This window comes from Schistocerca americana, chromosome 8, assembly GCF_021461395.2.
Source record: "Schistocerca americana isolate TAMUIC-IGC-003095 chromosome 8, iqSchAmer2.1, whole genome shotgun sequence".
Lineage (NCBI taxonomy): Eukaryota > Metazoa > Arthropoda > Insecta > Orthoptera > Acrididae > Schistocerca > Schistocerca americana.
In genome coordinates this window covers 461,488,333-461,504,246 of record NC_060126.1, presented here as the reverse complement: position 1 = coordinate 461,504,246, position 15,914 = coordinate 461,488,333, and the positions used below count along the sequence as shown (strand labels likewise).

General features: G+C 42.5%; 1 protein-coding gene across 4 annotated transcripts in view; it reads right to left on the bottom strand.

The window, feature by feature from the left end:
* LOC124544755 (glucose-6-phosphate exchanger SLC37A2) overlaps positions 1-15,914 on the bottom strand; it is a 379,793-nt gene that overhangs the window by 209,962 nt on the left and 153,917 nt on the right. Inside the window, exon 1 of one of the 4 annotated variants that reach the window (XM_047123423.1) lies at positions 1,156-1,179. The exons of the other annotated variants lie outside the window; for them this stretch is intronic. The gene's annotated coding sequence lies outside the window, so the exon portion shown is untranslated. Of the gene's footprint in view, positions 1-1,155; positions 1,180-15,914 lie in introns of those variants that run through there. 4 annotated transcript variants of the gene reach the window in all.

Here is a 15,914-nt window from a genome sequence, read left to right as displayed (position 1 = left end):
TGGTTCGCGGGAAGAACGAATGCCGGAAAGTCTCCGTACGCGCTCGAATCTCTCTAATTTTACATTCGTGATCTCCTCGGGAAGTATAAGTAGGGGGAAGCAATATATTCGATACCTGATCCAGAAACGCGCCCTCTCGAAACCTGGACAGCAAGCTACACCGCGATGCAGAGCGCATCTCTTGCAGAGTCTGCCACTTGAGTTTGCTAAACATCTCCGTAACGCTATCACGCTTATCAAATAACCCTGTGACGAAACGCGCCGCTCTTCTTTGGATCTACTCTATCTCCTCCGTCAACCCGATCTGGTACGGATCCCACACTGATGAGCAATACTCAAGTATACGTCGAACGAGTGGTTTGTAAGCCACCTCCTTTGTTGATGGACTACATTTTCTAAGGACTCTCCCAATGAATCTCAGCCTGGTACCCGCCTTACCAACAATTAATTTTATATGATCATTCCACTTCAAATCTTTCCGCACGCATACTCCCAGATATTTTACAGAAGTAACTTCTACCAGCGTTTGTTCCGCTATCATATAATCATAGAATAAAGGATCCTTCTTTCTATGTATTCGCAATACAATACATTTGTCTATGTTAAGGGTCAGTTGCCACTCCCTGCACCAAGTGCCTATCCGCTGCAGATCTTCCTGCATTTCGCTACAATTTTCTAATGCTTCAACTTCTCTGTATACTACAGCATCGTCCGCGAAAAGCGGCATGGAACTTCCGACACTATGTACTAGGTGATTTATATATATTGTGAAAAGCAATGGTCCGATAACACTCCCCTGTGGCACGCCAGAGGTTACTTTAACGTCTGCAGACGTCTCTCCATTCAGAACAACATGCTGTGTTCTGTTTGCTAAAAGCTCTTCAATCCAGCCACACAGCTGGTCTGATATTCCGTAGGCTCTTACTTTGTTTATCAGGCGACAGTGCGGAACTGAAACGAACGCCTTCCCACCCTCGCCGGTACCCTATCTCGCCACCCCCTCGGCAGAGCCCTGAAGTGCTGCATAGTGGTTACACGGAAAGACTATCGAGCGTAGTAGATAAAATCCGGCAGCGAAATCCACTCTGTGCAGAACCGGCAATGCTGCACTCCCCTGGTAGACCACGTGGACTCGCCGTGCCAGCGCACACTCACCCGTGGTAGGAGCTGCGTCTTCTCGGAGCGCCGTCTGCCCGACAACTGACTGGCTGTCCGCTGTCCGCTGCACTGCAGTGCCGCTCCTTATCAGCAGCGGGCAGATAACGGTCCATTGTGTGGCCGCGACACAGCTCGGCCGCCGCCGCTGACCCCACGCCACGCGGGGAGCCAATCCCCTGACCGAGTTGCAACCCTCTACGCTCTCCGGTGGACCACCTTTGATCGTACACATATTAGACCACCGCACCAGGAAAGAGAACACTTCACAAATATTTCGCTTATTGTGCACACACACTCACAAGGAGACGGCACGACCGTGGTGTCGGGCATTTGTCCGAAATTTTGTATGCTGAAAGAGGACCCCTAACACCTCACATGGTTAAAATACGAGGGGTGTCCAGAAAGTAAGTTCCGATCGTTCGCGAAATGGAAACGACTACGAAAATCCGATAAAGCTTTGCGCAGGTGTGTTGGGCAGTGTCTCTAGTATGACCCTAGATAGCATCACGGCGCTCTTCTCATTTCTGATCTCACGAGGAGCACATAAAGATTCATAGAACAGTAGTGTCTTCCGCCGAGTACGAGGGCCTGGTGAGAAATTTCGCCTGAAGCTATGTAGCCAACATGACATAACTGTCGTGCGGTTTCTTCTTCGAGACAATTCATAGCCGCATTCTGCAGGGGCAATGAAGGTGCTCCTACATAGTTTTCAATTGCCAATTTTTGATTACCCACAATACAGAACGTAATGTCTCTCTCTGAGTTTCAACTCTGCTCACATGAACCACTGGCTATGAAGACAACGTTTTGGCACAGACAGCGAGCTATAGGCCATCGTAGAGAATCGGCGGAAAACACTGGCGGCTTCCTTCTATGACGAGGGTATTGGGAAGTTGGTACAACGCTAAGACGTCAGAACGGCGACTACGTAGAGAAGTAGCTGGAAGGTGTAGCTAAGCGTTACAAGTGAAACATATCTGATTTTCACTGCAGTTTCCGTCTCGCGATCAATCGGAACTTAGTTTCTGGACAGCCCTCGTATTAGGACGCACTACTCGGAAAATCCCGAGAAAAATCGATCCAAAGTTTCTTAGGTGCGTTATGTGTGGCGTAGATGGTTAGGGCTCGCACACTTACGCCAGAGGTTTCGGGTTCGATTCCTTTTGTGGCACTTTTTTTTCTGTTTCATTTTCTTTTGTTATTCCACCAATTATTCAAAAAGTTTCTCAAACCTACATTATTTTTTAAACATTATTTTAGCTCAAGAACGTAAAGTTTTTCATTCACTGAAAAATATTCGTGCTCGTTGTTCTATTTCGTTTCATGCGGTTTCAAGATTTAAAGGGACTTTTTAAGAGTCCCCTTGGGATTATAACGGTCATCTGCACATAGGACTGTGCGCGATCCGTGAGAAGTAAACGGCAGTTTGTTTTCGATTTCGTCGTGAACAGACGTGACTGTTTCAAATTTCAACGTGTTATTCTGATCCGAGGTTAAACATGTCGACTGAAGAAGTTGCAGGCTCATCTGGAATAGGAGAAGAAAATCCTGAGGAATCCATTCATAGTTATCTATCAAAATTACGATTGAAGGACGCAGTGGTGTATTATGAAAAGCTGTTGACGGAAAATAATTTAATTGCGTCGACATCTTCGGAAGAAATCTCTCGCGATGCTATGTTATTGGCCGGAGAACTTTATAATAATACACTGGGGAGAATAAATATTTACTTCTCATTAACTCTTGGGGAGGTCAAACGAACCCGGAGAGATTTGACGCAATTTTTCAACATGACGAAAATGTGCCAACTTGGTCTGTAAAAGTCATGCCTCCAAAATGCACTGCTTTGGTGGACCTTGTGATGTTTAGTTTTACAGGCAAGTTAAAAATTTCATAAAGCGCTTGCATTGTTACAGGAGAGTCGTGAAATTAATCCCCTGGAAGATTGTATAAAAATTCATTCTATGATTAACCAATATTCCGAGACATGATTCAGTATGCCTGGTTTGCCGCAAAATTATCAGAAACTCAAAACATTTACGTAAATGTTAATGGGGCATGTTTTTATACACATTTATTGCAAACGCCCTGAGACTATAAAAAATCCGCTTTTATATGTTGCAATACATGTCGCAAAAATTATTGCTTTGTTTGTTTTTACCATAATTACCACTGCGCTTCTTGTTTATAATTATTATATGTATAAAAATTGAATGTTTCCCAATCGAATTTGTTATTCTGATTAAAACCCAATGATTCTCCTTATATACTTTACAATGAAAAACGGAAAACCCACCGCCATGAATTGTGTTGTTGGACAAAAAGAAAATAATTTTTATTCAATAATATAACTAATTTGTTAAAGATAATGTAGGTACGGGAAACTTTCTGAAAAATTGGTGGAATAACAAAAGAAAATGAAACAGAAGGAAAAAAAAGTGCCAGAGGAGGAATCGAACCCGAGACTTCTGGCGTAAGAATCCGAGCCGTAACCATCTTTTTTCATTTTTTAAAATTTTTTTATTCCACAAAAACAGTAACAAAAATGGCTACAATGAAATGACATAAATAACGTGACAGATAATTGCAGTCATAAATTACAGCATTAAAAAAATGAGTCTTTAGCAGTAGCACAATTTAGCACCTTCACTGTCACCTTCAACTGGTGGCAGTTCAGCATGCACGTTTTCTTCTTCTGCAGCCTGAGGTTCCTCATCATCATTTCCCAGACCCAAATTAACCATTCAGTAAATCCTTGATGTGTGTTCCTTCCAGGGTAAATTACGTGGACAGAAGAGAAGTCCCGAACAGCGACATCGCAAAATACTTCACTGCCTTGTTATTTTTGTCAGTTCCAACCTTCTAAACGCATCCATGAGTTCAAGATCTTCCTTTATATCAAACACCAGATGTTTGTCGCCATATTCTTGTATCTGCTGTACTAGTGATTTATTTTTCATGTGTGACTTGCAGGTGAGGTTAGGGTCGGGAACATGACCCAACCCCTTCCCTCTCTACTAGGAATCCAGTTCCTAACCTATACCCATTCGGTTGAAGACAATTCGGAGCATACTACCATATTTCTTATTGTGATTCTGATATTTAAATATTTTCTCGAATTCATTTTCCATATACGTCTTGTATTCAATATGTTCATCGCTCCCAATATTGTCAAAAACATAACTTGTATATTTGCCCATTAACCAAATCACTGCGTTATTTTTTGCCTGAGGGTAGTAACTTACCTCTGGTCTGAAGAAAATGTTAGTCGGTACATTGCTTGCTGAAGTTCTTGTTATTTGAGCAATTTTCTCCCTGGTCCACCTCCAGTTGATAATCCGATCTCCACATGTGTAACGATGAGGCACACTATCAACGAGGTAAGCCAGACGGCGTCTCGGCAATGGGCTATCATTTTATACTCATAACGCACCTAAGAAACTTTGTATCGATTTTTCCCGGGATTTTCCGGGTAGTGCGTCCCAATATTTTATCCACGTGAGGTGTTAGGGGTCCTCTTTCACCACACAAAATTTTGGACAAATCTCCGACCCCACACGGTCGTGCCGTCTCCTTGTCAGACGACGAAATCGTGGGACAGCGGTGTGCACTTACACAGACGGCAGCAGTACCGAGTACACAATGTATAAAAGGGCAGTGGATTGGCGGAGCTGTCATTTGTACCCAGATGAATCATGTGGAAAACGTTTCCGACGTGATTATGGCTGCAAGAAAGGAATTCACAGACTCTGAACACGGAATGGTAACTGAGGCTAGATGCGTGGGACATTCCTTGTCGTAAATCGTTCGGGAATTCAATATTCCTAGATCCAAAGCGTCGAGAGGGTGCCCCGAATACTAAATTTCAGGCATTACCTCTCACCACGGACGACGCAGTGGCTGATAGCTTTCGCTTATCGACTGAGAACAGCGGCGTTTGCGTAGAGTCGTCAGTGCTAACAGACAAGCAACACTGCTTGAAATAACCGCAGAAATCAATATGGGATGTGCGACGAACGTATCCGTTAGGACAGAGCGGCAAAATTTGGGGTTAATAGGCTACGGCAGCAGATGACTGATGCGACTGTCTTTGCTAACAGCACAACATAAAAAAAAGTGGCTCTGAGCACTATGGGACTTAACTTCTGAAGTCATCAGTCCCCTAGAACTTGTTGTTGTGGTTGTGGTCTTCAGTCCTGAGACTGGTTTGATGCAGCTCTCCTTGCTACTCTATCCTGTGCAAGCTTCTTCATCTCCCAGTACCTACTGCAACCTACATCCTTCTGGATCTGTTTAGTGTATTCATCTTTTTGTCTCCTTCTACGGTTTTTACCCTCCACGCTGCCCTCCATTACTAAACTGGTGATCCCTTGATGTCTCAGAACATGTCCTACCAACCGATCCCTTCTTCTAGTCAAGTTGTGCCACAAACTTCGCTTCTCCCCAATCCTATTCAATACCTCCTCATTAGTTATATGATCTACCCATATAATCTTCAGCATTCTTCTGTAGCACCACATGTCGAAAGCTTCTATTCTCTTCTTGTCCAAACTAGTTATCGTCCATGTTTCACTTCCATACATGAGAGAGAGAGCACTCCGTCTTCAGGCCACAAGAGGCCCATCGGGACCATCCGACCGCCGTATCATCCGCAGATGAGGATGCGGATAGGAGGGGCGTGTGGTCAGCACACCGCTCTCCCGGTCGTTATGATGGTTTTCTTTGACCGGAGCCGCTACTATTCGGTCGAGTAGCTCCTCAATTGGCATCAAGAGGCTGAGTGCACCCCGAAAAATGGCAACAGCGCATGGTGGCTGGATGGTCACCCATCCAAGCACCGGCCACGCCCGACAGTGCTTAACTTCGGTGATCTCACGGGAACCGGTGTAGCCTCTGCGGCAAGGCCGTTGCCCCCTTCCATACATGGCTACCCTAGAACTTAGAACTACTTAAACCTAACTAACCTAAGGACATCACACACATCCATGCCCGAGGCAGGATTCGAACCTGCGACCGTAGCGGTCACGCGGTTCCAGACTCTAGCGCCTAGAACCGCACGGCCACTCCGGCCGTCAGCACGACATCACTTGCAGCGCCTCTCCTAGGCTCGTGACCGCATACGGGTGGACTCCGGACGACTGATAAACCTTGTCGTGGGCAGGTGAGTGCCGATTTCTGTTGGTAAGAGCTGATGGCGGGGTTCGAGTGTGGTGCAGACCTCACGAAGCTATGAACCGAAGGCACTGTGCAAGCTGGTGGTAGCTCCATAGCAGTATGGGATGTGTTTACGTGGAATCAACTGAGGTCTCTGGTCCAACTCCACCGATCATTGACTGGAAATGGTTATGTTCGGCTACTTGGAGGCTATTTGCAGCCATTTATGAAGTTCATGTACCGAAAGAACGATGGATTTTTTTTTTTTTTTTTTTTTTTTTTTTTTTTTGGATGGCGATGCGCCATGTCACTGGGCTATGACTGTTGGCAACTGCTTTGAAGAATATTATGGACAAATCGAGTGAATGATTTGGCCACCCAGATCGCCCGACACGAATCCCATCGGACATATATGGGACATAATCGAGAGGTCAGTTCGTGCACAAAATCCTGCACCAGCAACATTTTCGTAGTTATAGATGTCTACAGAGGCAGCATGACCCAATATTTCTGCAGGGGTTTGCACTACGCCGGGCAGAAGAATGTCCGACACGATGTTAGGAGGTATCCCATGACAGCCGGCCGCTGTGACCGAGCGGTTCTAGGCGCATCAGTACGGAACCGCGCGACTGCTACGGTCGCAGGTTCGAGTCCTGCCTCGGGCATGGATGTGTGTGATGTCCTAAGGGTAGTTAGGTTTAAGTACTTCTAAGTTCTATGGGACTGATGACCACAGCTGTTAAGTCCAATAGTGCTCAGAGCCATTTGAACCGTCTCCTTGTCCAAACTATTTATCGTCCATGTTTCACTTCCATCCATGGCTACACTCCATACAAATACTTTCAGAAACGACTTCCTGACACTTAAATCTATACTCTCTGTTAACATATATCTCATCTGCAGAAACATTTTCCTTGCCATTTCCAGTCTACGTTTTATATCCTCTCTACTTCGACCATCATCAGTTATTTTGCTCCCCAAATACCAAAACTCATTTACAACTTGAAGTGTCTCATTTGCTAATCTAATTCCCTCAGCATTACCCGATTTAATTCTACTACATTCCATTATCCTCGTTTTGCTTTTTTTGATGTTCATCTCATATCCTCCTTTCAAGACACTGTCCATTCCGTTCAACTGCTCTTCCAGGTCCTTTGCTGTGTCTGACAGAATTACAATGTCATCGGCGAACCTCAAATTTTTTATTTCTTCTCTATGGATTTTAATTCCTACTCCGAACTTTTCTTTTGTTTCCTTTATTGCTTGCACAATACACAAATTGAATAAAATCGGGGAGAGGCTACAACCCTGTCTCACTCCCTTCGCAACCACTGCTTCCCTTTCATGTCCCTCGACTCTTATAATTGCCATCTGGTTTCTGTACAAATTGTAAATATGAAACTTCCTGGCAGATTAAAACTGTGTGCCCGACCGAGACTCGAACTCGGGACCTTTGCCTTTCGCGGGCAAGTGCTCTACCATCTGAGCTACCGAAGCACGACTCACGTCCGGTACTCACAGCTTTACTTCTGCCAGTATCTCGTCTCCTACCTTCCAAACTTTACAGAAGCTCTCCTGCGAACCTTGCAGAACTAGCACTCCTGAAAGAAAGGATATAGCGGAGACACGGCTTAGCCACAGCCTGGGGATTGTTTCCAGAATGAGATTTTCACTCTGCAGCGGAGTGTGCGCTGATATGAAACTTCCTGGCAGATTAAAACTGTGTGCCCGACCGAGACTCGAACTCGGGACCTTTGCCTTTCGCGGGCAAGTGCTCTACCATCTGAGCTACCGAAGCACGACTCACGTCCGGTACTCACAGCTTTACTTCTGCCAGTATCTCGTCTCCTACCTTCCAAACTTTACAGAAGCTCTCCTGCGAACCTTGCAGAACTAGCACTCCTGAAAGAAAGGATATATACTGGATATAAAGGATATAAAAAGGATAAAAAGGATATAAAAGCCTGTAAGATACCTTCCGTAAACTTAGAATCATGAAATTTGGCAAGAAGCAATGTTTCACAGTACAAGGTAAATGAAAAGACTAAAAATTATCAATTAGTAATTCTCACACGAAAAAAATTTTTGTGATATGTTATACTACTGTCTGTTCGTTTGTTAAGACCCTTTTTTTCAGGAACAGGAAAAAACCGTATCAAGTCGAAATTTGTGGCACATTCTAAGGTTTACGATCCCTTGGCTGAATAAAAACTTGAAGCTTCTAAGTCAATGCAAGCAAAAGGTATGGCCATTTAGGTCTCACATTTTGATACTCGCAAACTCACTCAACAAAACCTATAGGGAACGTCCCGTTGATATAGAATCATGAAATTCGGTAAGAAGCAAGATTTCACAGTGCAATTAAAGGAAAAATCAGAAAATTGTTAATTTTTAATCACATCATTTCTTATCCGATTTCAAACTTAGAATTGAAACTGAAGTTTTGGAAATCTCGCGACCGATAGCACCGATATCGTGCCAGTATCAATGTTCATAGCAGGCAAAGATCGTCGAGAGAGTCTAGATTCCTGAGATGGATAACTGTCTATATGTATAGCTAAGTTTGTACGAAAACCTCGGGGCGCGAGTCCTGCCCAATTTATTTTATTTTATTGCACTCCTGTTTACATATTGTTCAGTAGAATATTGATTTTCTCCTTAAGGGGGGTAGGACGTAGGACGTCAAACGGGCCGACTTGGAGCAGGAGAGGCACCACACGACATTTTAATTTCCACTGTCTATACTTTTACAAATAAATTTATAAAACTTTGTCAACACGACCAGGAAGGATTCAAACTCATGGCAATGTAAGTTCAAAAGTATAACAAAATAAATTTTTTTACGCGTGAAATTTCATCATTTTTTAACTTACTATTGGCTGCATATATTTTGCTATATTTTTGAAGTTCCACTGCTATGAGTGTGAATCCTGAACCCTTCCTGGTCATGCTGACAAAGTTTTATCAATTTATTTGTAAAAGTATAGTCAGTGGAAATTAAAATGTCCTGAAGCGCCTCTTCTGCTCCAAGTCGGCCAGTTTGACGTCCTACCCCCCTTAAGCTCTTCCTACGTAATATATGGCTGGGAAAGACGCAACACATCAACCATTTTGGTATCTGTCAGTGCTATTTTTTATGCTTGATCGAAGTTTCCACACTGTGACATAAATTATAAATGCGGCAAAACATCAACACAAACATCTCGTCAAATCCGCCGTCCAACAAAATTTCTTTTAACATACCTCAAACACACTATGTTTGGCAATCGCGTTAGACAGCGCGTTAATCATGCCTTTTTTCTGGCTCGGGTGGCGATTTGACTCGTAACGCGAGCAAGAAGGATACGTGAGCCGCAACACCTCAGACGCTAAGTGCAACACCAGAAAGCGTTCTGAAGAGCAATGGATACCCCACCAGTTACAATAGAAGTGTAACAGAGTCAAACAATCGGCGAAGTAACACATCGAAAAAAGAAATGTCGGGCACCGCCTTTCTGCCATACGTTCCCAGAACGACCGACAGAATCGGCCGTATATTGCGGAAACGCGGCATAAAGACTGTTTATAAACCGACAAAGAAGATCAAAGAGTGTCTCAGATCGGCAAAGGAGAAAAGAAATCACTTGCCATATACCGCATACACAGCACATGCGGTAAAGTTTATATTGGAATGACTGGACGTTGAATCAACACCAGGGTCACAGAACATAAGCGACATTGCAGACTGGGGCAGGTGGAGAAATCGGCGGCAGCAAGGCATCTACATCTACATGATTACTCTGCAATTCACATTTAAGTGCTTGGCAGAGGGTTCATCGAACCACAATCATGCTATCTCTCTACCATTCCACTCCCGAACAGCGCGCGGGAAAAACGACCACCTAAACCTTTCTGTTCGAGCTCTGATTTCTCTTATTTTATTTTTATGATCATTCCTACCTATGTAGGTTGGACTCAAGAAAATATTTTCGCATTCGGAAGAGAAAGTTGTTGGTGACTGAAATTTCGTAAATAGATCTCGCCGCGATGAAAAACGTCTTTGCTTTAATGACTTCCATCCCAACTCGCGTATCATATCTGCCACACTCTCCCCCCTATTATCTGATAATACAAAACGAGCTGCCCTTTTTTGCACCCTTTCGACGTCCTCCGTCAATCCCACCTGGTAAGGATCCCACACCGCGCAGCAATATTCTAACAGAGGACGAACGAGTGTAGTGTAAGCTGTCTGTTTAGTGGACTTGTTGCATCTTCTAAGTGTCCTGCCAATGAAACGCAACCTTTGGCTCGCCTTCCCTACAATATTATCTATGTGGTCTTTCCAACTGAAGTTGTTCGTAATTTTAACACCCAGGTACTTAGTTGAATTGACAGCCTTGAGAATTGTACTATTTATCGAGTAATCGAATTCCAACGGATTTCTTTTGGAATTCATGTGGATCACCTCACACTTCTCGTTATTTGGCGTCAACTGCCACCTGCCACACCACACAGCAATCTTTTCTAAATCGCTTTGCAACTGATACTGGTCTTCGGATGACCTTACTAGACGGTAAATTACAGCATCATCTGCGAACAACGTAAGAGAACTGCTCAGATTGTCACCCAGGTCATTTATATAGATCAGGAACAGCAGAGGTCCCAGGACGCTTACCTGGGGAACACCTGATATCACTTCAGTTTTACTCGATGATTAGCCGTCTATTACTACGAACTGCGACCGTCCTGACAGGAAATCACGAATCCAGTCGCACAACTGAGACGATACCCCATAGGCCCGCAGCTTGATTAGAAGTCGGTTGTGAGGAACGGTGTCAAAAGCTTTCCGGAAATCTAGAAATACGGAATCAACTTGAGATCCCCTGTCGACAGCCGCCATTACTTCGTGCGAATAAAGAGCTAGCTGCGTTGCACAAGAACGATGTTTTCTGAAACCATGCTGATTATGTATCAATAGATCGCTCCCTTCGAGGTGATTCATAATATTTGAATACAGTGTGTGAGGCCAACCACGGAGTAAGATTCGCCGACACGGAAGTTCTGGTTGTAGAGAAAAGCTATGACACCCGCTTGTTCAGACAAGCTATAGAAATACACAAACACGTGAGTAGCTTCAACAAGAAAGAAGAAAGCCTCAAGTTAAACGGTTCCTGGATTCCCGTGCTGCACCGAACGACCGTTGCAGGTAGCAAGAGGAGAATCGCACTGGAAATGACCACGGAAAAGCCCTTGGACGCTGGCGCGTCACGTACGTATAGTCTGCGGCCGCGAGCTCGGCGCCAGTCCACCACCAGCAACGGAGGGTGAAGCTTTGTCAATGCCAACCACTCGTGCCGGCGAAAAGTCATAAAAATCATCAGAATCATCAGACAAACGTCGGACGAAGAGCCCGAGACAGAAGCCAACAGGTAGTTTGTCAATTGAAGGCCTTTCTCTAAATGCACCCGTTATCACTATACAAGAGAGAGAGAGAGAGAGAGAGAGAGAGAGAGAGAGAGATCCCACTTATGGAAACGTTCGTCTGCATTTGGTAGTTCGATGTCACAGATCCTGAAGAGTAAAAGGTATAAGTGGAACAAACACATGGTCTTTTATATACCTCAAACACAGCTCCTGTTCTCGACATGAAATCAGAGTAAACTTTCGGGCTGGCGTGATTCAAGCACAATAAACTCCTTGCTAGGCGAGGAAACCCAATCAAGTTTGCTATACTTAACTTAATTCTTGATGTTCTCGTCGGTGCAAAACTGCGTATTGTTTTCTCTGTGCAGTTATGTGATTATTTATTTATGTTTTTGGACTATTCTGTACAATGGTACTGGAGACACCAGGTTATCATGAATTTTGAAAAATTACACAATTACAAGTTTCAATTTGCACAACTACGTGCATATATCAGTGGAATGATTTCTTCAAAAACAACTTCTGAAGTACAATTAGCTAAAAAAAAAAAAAACCTACATAATCACCAAAGATTAAAATCGCTTTATGCTTTCCGAAAAATATACATATTTGCACAGTTATATAAAAACATTACAGTAATTTTTAGCTTCAAAGTATTCTTTAAGAGTGTATGGACAAGTTTTAATCAAGAGACATTTTTAATTTTTTTTTGAAAAAAAAAAGAAGTATTTTCTACTATCTTTACACAGTTCGGCATCCTATTTGTATAAGCTCTTTGTCAGTTAATTTGAGCCCATTTCCTTCAATATAATAATCATTTTTATTTCTTGTATTATAGCTATGAACATCTCTTAGTTATTTTTTTACGTAAATAAGTGTTTCATATGTGTCACAGTGATGCTGCTGTTAATATGTTTAGTTCGCCGAATTTATTTCTGCAGGAATCTCTAGGAGATAATTTTGTTATGAATCTTACAGCATTCTTTTGTAGTTTTTGTACTTCTTTTATGTTCACATTTCCAGAATTTTCCGAGGCCAGGTGCCGCATGAAATTTGTGGATGGACTACCCCATCGTAAATTGTTACAGGTATTTGTGTGTTAATTGTCCTTGATATTTTTCTCATTAGAAACGTACTTCAACTCTCTTTACGACATGTAAATTTAGATGAAGTATCCGGTTTATTAATGAGCAGGTTCACTTCAACCCATAGTCATACAACATTTCACTATGAATGACATTACTGCTCAATACAATCAACACCGCCTAGACTAGAATGGCATAAAATGTGCAAGACCGAAGCTCACGTCTGTCGTCTCTCAAGTGATATCTCCCCAATAACGAACATGGCAGACATAGTCCAGAATAAATGCATAAGTTACAGTTTAACGTTCTTACGCAAGTGACATACGGAAAACAATAATTGCGATGAAAACCAAACGGATATTGGTGATTGACATGCACTTTTTCTACTTCCTTGTAATGATAATTAATTACAGAAATATAAGTTACAGTTTCTCTGTTTTACAGTGCAATGAATGAACATCGACCCACTAGCTGTTTTGAAATTTTTTAGACAAATTTCCATTTTGAAGTTAACTTTTTTCTGAAAATGACTTTCTACGTTTTGTATATTACATTAATATTGTAAAAATTCAAATAGAAATCGAGTATCAACTTTTGTGGAAATAAAATATATTTTGGAAATTTTGGTTTATGATGCAATGTAAATATTTCATGTTTCATAACGACTCATACAGCTAGTTTAACAAGATATAACGGCACTGCAAATACTTCGTCTTCAAACCTTTCTGATGAGCTATAAATTCCCTATAGGTAATTACATTTTTAAGTAAGCAAATTTTGAAGTTAAGTAATTTCTGAAATTATGTTTCATTTTTTGTTCTGTAACAGCTATGATGCACTTTCGGTCTCTAACAGAAGTTGCTGTCATTATCAAAACCGACTGAACATTACTTATTTTTAAATTGCCTCACAATCTATTAGTTTTGTGTATTTGCGTATTGCAAACGTGGTGTAATTAGAGTTCATTAAAAACCTTTCATTTATTTATGAAACATGAGAATATAAGCTGACCACTACGGCACTGTACAGGTACTGACGATAAAGGCAGTCATCCGATTTTTATTATTTAACTTAGGGCTTTATATGCCGACAACTAAGTGTGCAATGCTTTAGTGAAGAACTCGATCCACAGCAACTGATGTTGTACTGCACGATACATGGCCGGACTCAACATTGAGAATTCTGCAACTCCTGCAGTTAAATATCGCAGGGACTAAGATCTGTTGACGTAGGAGCCCACCGACGATCAAACTGGTCTCCTGGCCCTTCTCTTTTAATCCAGATTCCTGGAGTGAAATTATTTACGTCAGGTGGGATGTGGTTGTAGAAGTCAGGCAGCGGAACATCTTGCATGAACATGAAATTATATGAATCATTTGATAGTTGGGGAAATAGCCAGGTTAACTTCCCGCCTAGATCCGAAACTCCTGCGACAGCATTCTAAGTAAAAAAAAAAAAAGTCTTCCTTGATCTTTCTTTACAGAACTGGCATAGAAGGTGTTAATTTTCGTGTAATATCTTTCGTGTCGAATAATTATCATATGATTTTAATTCACCCAAAAGCTAAATCTGTGGCGCTCTATTGTACCACAAAGAAACAAAGTGGATTCATCTGTAAATATTAACCGTTCAGAAAAACTGTTGTCTTCCGTGTCCTCCAGAATTGCAGTGTTAAATTCATGTCTTTTGGTGTGGTCGTCATGATGCAAGGCTTTCAATAACTACAGTTTTACGGCCTGTGATGCAAGCAATGTTTCAGAACTCGCCATGCCGTTAGTTAGAAGATTTTAAGTTCACTGCTTGCTCGTGCTGTGGATTCCCTAGGGTTCCTTTCGTAAGTTATACGGAGACGCTCGACACTTCCATGTGACGTGCGTGAACAACATTTGTTTAACCGTTTGCGGATCCAACCACCTCCTACGAATTTTCGATGCTTCTGATTAAATTATTTATGACGAGGTGTATCTTTCTGGAACTGTCGGCGAAAAGCATGTTGCACATTAAAACTGGTCTCTGATTCTTCTAACTGCAACACACGAAACTATATTTTTTGTCATGTCACCATTTTACTATAAACAACCAACAGCGTCATAGCGGCTTTGACTAATTCAGTTATTGAAGTTCTACGCGAACATTTCGAAATCTTCAACGTTCCTCTCTTCAGGAGCACTAGAGTCATGTTTTCATTTATCTGTGGTTTAGTAAAGGAGACGGCCGAGTGAAACAGTGGTCTAGGGGCAGCATCTTTGATCAGTAATGAAAACGTCCTCGGTCCTGGTTCGAAATCCTCCACTGCTTAAATTGTGATTTATAATCAGCATTGGCTGCCGAAGACTTCCGGCATACGAAGTCAACCTCATTCTGCAACGGCTTGTCAAAGGGGGTGGAGGAGCGGACAGAGATTCAGGGCACTGTCTTGTCCTTGGGATGGGAAACTGACCCTAAAGGCGGAAAAATCAGCAATGATCAACGGAATGAGAATGCAGAAAGCAATGGAAACCACTGCATTAAAGACACATAACGTGTATAAACAAGACTTGTGGCCTGTAACTGAAAAAATGTCATGATTATCTCTCCTTTGGCAGAAGATTACGGTATAGCCCCAATTCGGATCTCCGGGAGGGGATGCCAAGGGGGAGGTAACCACGAGAAAATAATTGAATAATCAACGAGACGATAACGATCTACTAGTCCGGGTGTGGAGCGTCAGAAGCTTCAACGTGGTAGGGAAACTAGAAAATCTGAAAAAGGAAATTCAAAGACTCAATCTAGATACAGTACGGGCCAGTGAAGTGAAATGGAAAGAAGACAAGGATTTGTGGGAAGACGAGTATAGGGTAATACCAACAGCAGCAGAAAATGGTATAGCGGGATTAGGATTCGTTATGAATGACGATGTGTTACTGTGAACAGTTCAGTGACAGGGTTGCTCTTGTTAGAGTCGACAGCAAACCAACACTGACAATGATAGTTCAGATATACATCTCGACGTCTCAAGCTGAAGTTGAAGAGATAGAGGAAGTATACGAGGACATTGAACTCGTAACTCATTACGTAAAGGGAGATGAAAATCTGATAGTCATGGGAGACTGGAATGCAGTTGTAGGGGAAGGA